The sequence below is a fragment of the Diabrotica undecimpunctata genome, chromosome 4, assembly GCF_040954645.1.
Source record: "Diabrotica undecimpunctata isolate CICGRU chromosome 4, icDiaUnde3, whole genome shotgun sequence".
NCBI lineage: Eukaryota > Metazoa > Arthropoda > Insecta > Coleoptera > Chrysomelidae > Diabrotica > Diabrotica undecimpunctata.
This window is the reverse complement of record NC_092806.1, coordinates 48,482,799-48,493,525: the sequence shown is the minus strand read 5'-3', so window position 1 is coordinate 48,493,525 and position 10,727 is coordinate 48,482,799.

Here is a 10,727-nt window from a genome sequence, read left to right as displayed (position 1 = left end):
TATATATATATATATATATATATATACATGTCCAAAAGTTTGGAATACGTACAAATAATATATCTACGCCTTTGGTGGTTTTAAAACTGTTGTTGATATTCATTCTAGAGGGTTTTTAAATGAAAATGATAAAAAATTTGAATCGTTTTTGTATGATTTTGGTTACAATCAACTGATTAGCGTATTTACAGATTATTTCAGTTTTCGTTTAAATTTGAATTGAGCCGTTTAAAAATGCCTAAAAACGTGATATCTCATTTTGACAAATCCAGGGTAATTGCTTTGTTACAACATGACTTTAGTTAAAGTTATATCGTGAATATTGCTGATGTTACTCAGAGTGCTGTATCCAAAATTTAAAAAAATCTAAGATACAAATAAATTCAAGGATCATCTCAGAAGTGGTAGAAATCGATGTACAACAGCAGCACAAGACCGGCAAATAACATTTATAGCTCGTAGAAATCGTCTGGAATCTACAAGTGGTATATCCAGAGAAATTTCTAGGCTTCAAGGACTGAATATTTCACGGCAAACAATAACACGCAGACTAAAAGCGGTAAATTTGTATCGTAGAAGACCGCTACGTGTTCCTAAACTAACCTACCAACACAAAATAGGAAGGTTGCAATGGGCTAGAAAAATGGCGCATCATGATTCTAACTGGAATAACGTGATGTTCTCTGATGAGTCAAAAATTGACTTGGTATCTGATTCGCGAAGAACACTGGTTTGGAGGGCTTCAGGACGACAAGCCCCACTAGAAACAGCTAAACCGCGTGTCCCATTTGAAGGTGGCAGTATTATGGTTTGGGATGGTATTATGAGTGGTACACGGACGTCACTGCTGGTTCTGGAGAGAAGAGTCACTGGTGCTGTATACATCAAGGAAGCTTTAAATCCTGTCGTACGTCTATTCCAAGGGGCAGTAGGTGATGAATTTGTGTTTATGCATGACAACGCACCTCCTCCTCGAACATCAGCAGTACAAAATTTTCTTGAAGAAGAAGGAATATCTACATTACAGTGGCCCTCGAATTCCCCCGACATGAACATTATTGAACATACTTGGGACATTCTCAAAACACGCATCAAGAAGCGAAACAATCCCCCTATTACACTTTCAGAACTTAAAGATGCTGCTCGTGAAGAACTGGAGAGAATTCCTCAAGCCCAGCTCGACCAGTTAATCGGCAGCATGCCAAATCGCCTACAGGTTTGCATACAGCCCAATGGGGGAAATACTTATTATTAGTTTTATTAAAAATAATTTTTTTCTATAAGTGATACATTGTAAGTTTTTCACTCCAAGAAAATAAATATTTTTTTCGCATATATCGTTTATATGGTTTTGAGATTTATTTTTTTTTTTTGTGGCATTGACTTTCGTCATTCAGCCAGTCTCGAAAGGTTATAATATATCCCTTAAAAAAGTATACACAGATAAGTACAGATTATTTCTATCAGACAAATGCACAGCGATATCCCTGAAACGAAATAGACGAATAATTAATAGAAGAACACGTCGAAGGAAAATACAAGGACACTCGCTTCTCGTCTAGGGGTCCGTCAAGACAATTATTTTAACAGACAAACAGTACTGGACCACGGATAAGGTATTGTTACATATAGGATAAACAAAGGGTACAAGTCTAATCCTATACACGCTCATGAAAATTTTCATGAACGAGTACCAGATTTATAAAGCTATGCATGTGTCTGACAAAAATTCTATAATTAAATTATATATTGTTACAGAACCTATGGCTAACAAGGACTGTATATTATATGGAGCGTATGTATTGCATTTAGTTAATTTTGTATACAGGGACTTTGAATGCTGAATAAATTTAGGACATTCAAAGAAGATGTGATCGAGGTGAGATTTATTTAGTATTGTTGATAATTGAAACAAAATGATGTTTAACTATTCAGAAGATTTTATATATAAAAATCAATAAAAAGATGAAATATTTCAATATTCCAAACTTTTGGACATATGTGTATATACATATATATATATATATATATATATATATATATATATATATATATATATATATATATATATATATATATATATATATATATATATATATATATATATATATATATATATATATATATATATATATATATATATTTCCTATACCATCCGTTTTTATTTTTATTTATGTAATTTATTTCAAAGTGCAGAAACTTAACATCTTTTGAAGTAATTTATTTAATACCTAGCATTTAAAAATGTAATATTATAATTTACGATTTAGTCGCAACGCCATAACTTTTAGTTGACCTACAATATAATATGGTTCTGTGTTGAGTGGATCGTTTATTCGCCAGTAACTTTTCCTGTTTATATTTAAATTGAAACGTAAGGAGAAGAAATACTAACTTACCTAAACAGTTATAGAACAGCAGGAAACGATCCAGGATGTAAAACATTTACGTTAGGAGCCGTCATAAAAGGAAAATGGACTTTTTATCTTGCGAAATGGAAACTCTTCATCGGAATAATGAAAAATGCGGGAAATGGTCGCTATTTTTCATGGACCGACGCCTGTGATGGCGGTGGCAAATTTTATCGCTACCTTTGAATAATTAACTTAAAAATGAAAAAGAGACGAATATTGTAGAGTTATTACCTACTTTCTGCGAAAATGAAATATGTATCTTGATGCCGTGAACATTTTTTGCCAGCTTTGCTTTTTAGTTTCTCTTAGATAGGACGATATAAAACACTTTTTATGTAAGAATGTAAAAGCTTGTAGTGGATTTTGATGTAAATCATGTTTGTTTTGTTTAAAAGAAATATGAAGACTACTTGTTAAAGCCATAAATTATAAAGAACTTCTCCGGAGTGTTTTCTGTATAACGACTATTACAATAAAACGCCGCCTATTCACAAAAACTACTACGATCTCTGTAGCAAGTGTCAATTTGTTTTTAGTTGTTACCATCCATGGGTAAACGATGACGACTATTAGACAAGTGTCAAACACAAAACTATAGATTATTTGTAGTGTACCGCTTTTTTGTAACCTATTATCAATAAAACTCTATTATGAGTGTGAATAAAATATAGTTTATTGTTAAAGAATTACTGTTCGTGAAATATGTTGCGTGTATATGCAATTTTTATAATATTCAATATTCAACCACCAATAATTCAGTCCAATAATTAATACTAAAGTAAAAATGCTCAATTTAGAAGAGTGATATCATAGTTTAAACGCCGAATATCCTCAAATTTAAATGTACACAGCGGCCCTCGAAAACTGCCTGTTTTCTCGATTGCAATTTGCGTTTCCTCATAAGAAATTACAGAATATATAAAGTAGTATATTTATTTGTGCTTCTCTATAGTAGACTTGACCAGAAGTTGTCGTACAGTGTAGCCAATTCTTGTTCACAAGTAGTAATTATGGTCATACAAAACCTGTATTCTTCCACGCAACGATTATTACCGTCATAAAAATACAAAAAACCTAATTTTTTCAATAGTAAAAATTAAGCACAAAATTGTAATAAAATAAATTTTATTTATATGTTCCGTTTCGTTACATATTTAAATTTATAAAATAAAAATCGATATTTTAAAACAATATTTTTCAATCGTTTGGCAACTTTGGAATTAGCGACGGAACCCCGTTTCAATTCAGATCCACTAGTTTTTGTCGAGCGACAAACATCAACAATAGGTTATTTACATTGGAGTTTCTGAGGGTAGAGTATTTTATGCGATAAGTTTGTGTTATTGATAAAACGTGTTATTGATAATACGAGTGTTATAGTTTGTCGTTTTATAGTAAATTTTTAGTTATATTCTGTGATTATTTGGTTTGAGTTTTATTGGAGTTGGACGAAAAACCGAGTTGTTCCAAGAGAAGACTGCAAAATTCTGATGTTGATTCCAAAAATGAAATGCCGCAAAAGAGCCGGAAATTGTTAACGTCCGAAGAGAAGGTAATAATACGAAACGTTTATGAAGGAATTGTCGGCAGAAAAATGGAATTAAATGTTAGCCAAGCGGTCGACATTTGTAGCAGTTTAACAAAAGTATCCGTTAGCTGTATTTATCGTGTACTTAAAAATACATCCGAAAATAAAAAGCAAGAAAAAGGTAAAACTAGAGGTAGGAAAACCATTGTTTTGGATGACGAGACAAGGAATATTATACGTCGAAAAATTCATTCATTTTATTTTCGGAGTAAAATTCCAACACTGAAAAATATTTCTCAAGAGCTCGAAAACGATGCCTCCTTACCCAAGACATCTCGTAGAGTCTTAACAAGGACCATGCGTGAAATGAACTTTCGATATGTAAAACTCAACAGAAAAAGTATGCTATTAGAAAAAAATAAAATTATTGTGCGGAGAAGAAAATATTTAGAAGAAATACGCAAAATTCGCAGCACTGGACGCAAAATATGTTATTTGGATGAAACATTAACCAAGGTTGGAAAAGGTCATACAGTTGGAAAAGTTTGGCAAGATTTAAATGTCAAAAGTAAACGCGAAGCATTTATAGAAGGCTGATATACAGGATTAAAAGCTCCATCAGGAAAGGGACGGCGTTTAATCGTCACCCATATAGGAAGTGATACAGGGTTTCTTAATGATGGTTTTCTTCAATTTGAGTCGAAAAAAAAACAGGTGATTATTAAAGAAATTGAAAGGGAGGATTCAAGAATGGCTTACAGAAAAGGGGATTGCATACGAAGAATCAATGCTCAAAATTTAGCTACTTGACATTGCACGGTTAAGGAAAATTGAGTATCTTAAATATGCTGTAGATGAAACTGCAAAAGATTATGGTGTCAAAGTTCTGCGTCTACCACCTTATCATTGCGAACTTAATCCCATTGAACTTATCTGGGAGCAAGTGAAAGGAGAAGTAGCACGCAATAACAAAATGTTCAAATTAAACGAAATTAAGAAACTTTTGATTAAAGCAATCCTCCATGTAACTCCAGAGAAATGGGCTAAATGTATAGGCCACATAATTAAAGAATAACATCGTATGTGGGAACTTGACACTCATATCAAAGTTTTACTAGAGCCAATTATAATTACACCAGGTGGTGAAGATAATGACAGCGATAGCAGCACTGCATCTTCAGGTTTAGACAGCGAATAATATTTTCTAATAGTTTGATAAGAACATCAGCATAAAAAAAACCAAAAACAAAAAAAAAACGAGGAGAACATAGTAAGTGTGTATAGTGTTTGTGTTCAAACACATCAAACATTATTTTTATTTTGTTTTTATAGAATTTTATTTTGTTTTATAGGATTTTATTTTGTTTTGTTTTATACTGTTTAAGTGTTTTGTTCATTTTATTTAATAAGACAATATGGCTCTTGGCGAACACCCATTTAAAAAAGTATCGAGCCACAAGACATACCTCTGGGGTAGTGTGGAAACTGTCTTAAAATTTGTTTTAAAAAATTTCATTGTGTAACTCTTTAAGGACGGGTCACGTCAAAAGACGTTTTAGCGTAACTTTCGCGACAGCCGGTTGGTATCAGTAAACTTTCTGCAAAATTACTTCTTTTTTATAGCTTTTTGTTTGTGGCATTCTGTATTTTTAGGGGAATGTAGGGAAACAGCCACAAAATATTTATTCATATGTTTATTTATTGACGTTTCGATCTCTATATCCAGAGACCGTTTTCAATTATACAAATGATAGGACTATTTATTTTCTATGGCTTTTCGCTTGTCGTTCTGTATTTTTAGAAATAATGTTGGGAATAAGCCACAATATATTTATTTAAATGTTTAATTTACGGACGTTTCGATCTCTATAAAGAGACCGTTTTCAAACATACAAATGACAGATATATTTATTTTTCCATAGCTGCTTGTTTGTGGCATTCTGTATTTTTAGGGAGAAGGTTGGACATAAGCCACAATATATCTATTTACATGTTTAATACATTGACGTTTCGATCTCTATTCCGTTTTTAAAGATAGAAAAAAAAAATAAAATAAACAATATAAGATTATAAAAATATATAATAATAAACAAATAAAATAAATATAACTATCATTTATATCTTTGAAAGCGGTGTTTGGATATAGAGATTGAAACGTCAGTAAAAACTTGTAAATAAATATATTGTGGCCTATTTCGAACATTAATATTTGAAAAATAAAATATAATTAACGTTAAAATAAAAGTAAGTGTACGTCACTGGATTTCCAAACAGCTTTCCGCATTTCTGGGCCTTTAAACGATGACTCACTCTCTCAAATAGTGAAATTATACCATAGACTGTCCTCCTAGCGATACCCGTTAGATAAGGGACAAAGTTTTGCAATATCATGGTTACTGTCTCTCTATAAAAAAATGAAAAAACTAATAAATATTTGAAAAATTTAAAAAATTGAGGATAATTTGGAGATAAGGTTTTAAATATATTGACTGTAAATATATAATTTTCAGATAAATGACGTACGATACACTACATCTTATAATTCGTTATTAATGAACGTATAGCAATATACGAAAAATCATAGGACACTATGGATAAATTTTGATTTTCTGACTTGAAGAAGGTGTCTGACTAAGTACAAAATAAACAACTGATCGAATCCTAACGTGTGACATAGCATAGGAAATAGGAGGATATAACGAATATATTAAGATAGATAAAAGGCCACTACCAAAAGGGTACTACGAAGTATATTTTTTGTTAATAAACGTATGCATGCGTTTACACTTTACATTAAAAATAGATCACTTGAGAAAGGCAATCAGTAGAAACAGCTGTAGTTGTAAGAGTTTAAAATAAATTTTGTGGAAGTTTTGAAAACAAAGTTTTCAGTGTTTTATTGTTACATAAAATGAATTTCCATCAAGTAACGGTCGACTCCATGAATTATTTATACATTGAGTTGCCTATCTATTTCTATATACTATATTATTTATCAATGATTATTATTTTACCGGGAGAACCCCAAAATTCACATTAAGTTTGACAATTATATTTATTTTCTTTTAAATTAAGTGAATATAAAAAATTTAAATAATCAAACTCCACTTTCTATCTACCAAATCAGATCTACCATTGACCAACTATTTACAGTTAAACAAATACTAGCCAAAGCGTGGAAATATGACATGGACGTTTACAATCTCTTTGTAGATTTTAAACAAGCCTATGATTCAATAGATAGAACAATTCTACCTAATATATTGAAGGAATTTGGCATACCATCAAAATTAATACGACTAGTGCAAATGACAATGACAGAAACAGAAGCACAGGTATGTATTCAGGGACAGATCACTGATGCGTTTACGATAACGCAAGAACTGAAACAAAGCGACGGACTAGCTCCAATGCTCTTTAATCTTGTTCTTGAATATGTAATTAGACGGTTGACGATGAGCGGAAATAACATACTTACAAACAAGTCTACCCAATTAGCAGCATACGCAGATGATATAAACATAATGAGCAGAACAGTGAATGCAGCGGAAGAAACCTACGTTGAGTTGAAACAGAGTGCAGAAGCAGTAGGGCTAGCAATAAATACAAATAAAACAAAACTACTCATACAAACCAGATCAAATAGACCGGTGCAACAACACTTTATTGACGATATAGAACATGTAAATAGATTCACATACCTAGGAATGGATCTGGTCGCAAGCAATGAAGAAGAACCGGAAATAAATAGAAGGCTTGTGCTGGCAAATAAAGCCGATGGGCCACATATTCAAATGGTTGTTGAACAAGTTATGGTTGTGAAACATGGGTGGTGATACAGAAATCTGCCAATGCATTAGATGTGTTTGAAAGAAAAATATTACATAGGATCCTGGGCCCAATAAGTGAAAACAACAACTGGCGAATTAGGTATAATAGAGAAATATAAGAGCAATATAGCAAACCAACTCTAGCACAACATACTAAACTGCAGAGATTACTGTAGGCAGAGCACGTGTTCTGCATGCATGAGAATAGAATCCCCAGAAAATTATTAAATGCAAGAATGCAGGGAAAAATACCTGCTGGAAGAGCTAAAAAGAGATGGGAAGACGAAGTCGATGAGGATGCCAGAAACTGCCTGGGAACGCGTTCATGGAAAAGAACAGCGGTAAATCGAGATGATTGCAGAAGCCTGTCGAAGGAGGCCAAGGCCCGATTTGGGCTGTAGCGCCATTGGATGGATGGATGGAACTCCACTTTCTGGTATATAAATATGTAAAAACCAATATTTTAAATCACAAAAGCCACAGTACCAATTTTGTTGATATTATTTTTCCTAGAACTTGGTAGAAAAATACTAAATCCGCTTCACCATGTCAGCGAATTAGTATATGGTCTTTGGAGTGAACTAGTATATAATTAAAAGGTTTTTTAACCTCGGGAGCGAACTAGTGTGCTCCGACCTAAAGTACCTACATGCTTGATCTCCCAGTGTTATCGTATTTCTTTAATCCGTATTATCGCTCTGGTCCAAAACAAAAATATATTTTTGGCAGAACTGGGTCACGTCCGTTTCAGGTGTAAATATAAATTAACAAATTGCTTTATTGCCTTATCCAATAATGGATTATTGGATAATATTACGGTTCTAAAAAAAAATATAATAACTGTCATTATATTAATTTTATTGAATAACAGCTCATAACCCTCATTCATTTAAATAAGACGTACGATATAATTGATTTTACCATATGATTTACAATAATACAAATCAGTTAAACGTATTTATCCAAAATTCTTGACCTCATAGCGGTAATCTTAATTAAGCTGGTGAACAATAGGTTTTCCTCATTGTTCATCATGAATGAAAGGTCTATTAAAACTTGTAGAGGGCGAGTAAACATTTTATGTAAATTAGATTAACTATTTTCCACGATCATGCCATTGCCTCTCTGCGTATTGGAAATATTGCAACTAGCGCTAAAACTTGGATTAATTTAGGGGAGATATTTGTCAATTCAACGAGAAGTTTAATTAATACACTGAACTTTTCAAGGTATTATAAGTTACAGTGTAAAAATTAGATAAATTAAATTTATTGAATATAGCCATAATTTCTATAGGAATATCAATAGGTAAAATGAAATTATCATCAACTTAACTGAACTTAACTATACTCAAGTACTGAAGATACAGTAGCAGAAGAATTCATAACACACGTCGTATCAAAATGTGGCTTGGGGTTCCTTCAGAGTAACATTCTGATTAAGAACGAAATTTTGAATTATAATTATGGCAATAATTAATAAAAATATTTGGTACATTGAATTCAACATGGCTAATATCGCTATCGGTTATTTTAATGCACACTTAAAAAAAGTGTTTTTTTCGAATAAAAAGTTGAAAATATAAATAACATATAATAGAAAATATTTTTATAGCCTTTGTATATTAACAAATAAATAAAAATAAATAATCAAATAAATAACATAGGTAGGTAAGTGTAAGTACATTTCCGTCATTGGTCACACAAAACATGACTATCACTCGCACTAGCGAAGTTATACCGATTTCATCCGCATATTAAATTTATATGTCGAGATACGTATAAATTTCGTATTATCATAGATGTTCGAAAATATACGTCCCGCCCGTTCCAAGGCGCAATATAATTTTCGAGAACCTATTCATATGTCCTACTTGTACCCCATATGATTTGCATCTGACGTAATTATTTGTTTCACTAGGTTAACAGGTTAAGAAAACTCGATAGACGCTTGTGCATCCGCAATTAGACGAAATGGTCTAAAGAGATAATAGAACTGTTTGTCATTAACTTTAAATATTTGTCGCTGATAATAAAAAAATTGTGATACTTAATTCCTTTATGTTTACCAATCTACAGAAGTTCCAAACATGAAGCGACCGGACTCCATCGATGAGCATCGGAAAAGAAATGAAGCTTCATCAAGATTTAATTTTTGGAATATTGCCTCCCTGCGAAGAAACTCGTTTTATAATTTATTTTTTAAATTTTAGTGGACTTACGCTAAAGAAAGCTTTAGATTTTGCATATGAAGAATATGATGTAGAGATATATTAAAAAAACATTCTTAGAGCATTTTGTCCCAGAAAAAAATATAGCTTATGATGAATCGATGATATTATGCTACTTTGGGCACCATGGACGCAAACAGTTTATCAGAGGAAAGCCTGAAGATTTGGCTATAATGTGTAATGTATGAATACATGAGTCGTTTGGTTTCAAAACCAGATACATCATGAAATTGAAATTTTACAGGAAACACGACAATTGATTAGGACTTGAAGATAAAACATTACCACATCTAAATTTTGGTAACTGTTAGAGGTGGGGGATAGTATTTTTTGCCATATTTAGGGTCATGAAATGTTTCTATGAAAGAAGTTATGTGTTTCAGATGGATGTAATATTTTTAAATTATTTATTTTAAACTTTTATTTTGAAACTTTATATACAGATTGTAGATATACACATTTAAATACTTTTTAAAAAATAAGAAAAATGTTTGGTACATATCAAAAAATGTCTTATTTCAAATAAAAAATCTTTCTGTTTAATGTTTTCAATCAAATAACTACTAGGGTATAAACTAAAGAAACAGTTAAAACTAAACAATTAGATCGGGAACTTCCAAAGGATTCTCACATTGTTCTTCTTTTTCTTATTGATCTCCCATATTTTTCTGCTGCATCCTTCGCTATTCATTCTCATTTTCATTTTCTATGTTCTCTTGCTGACC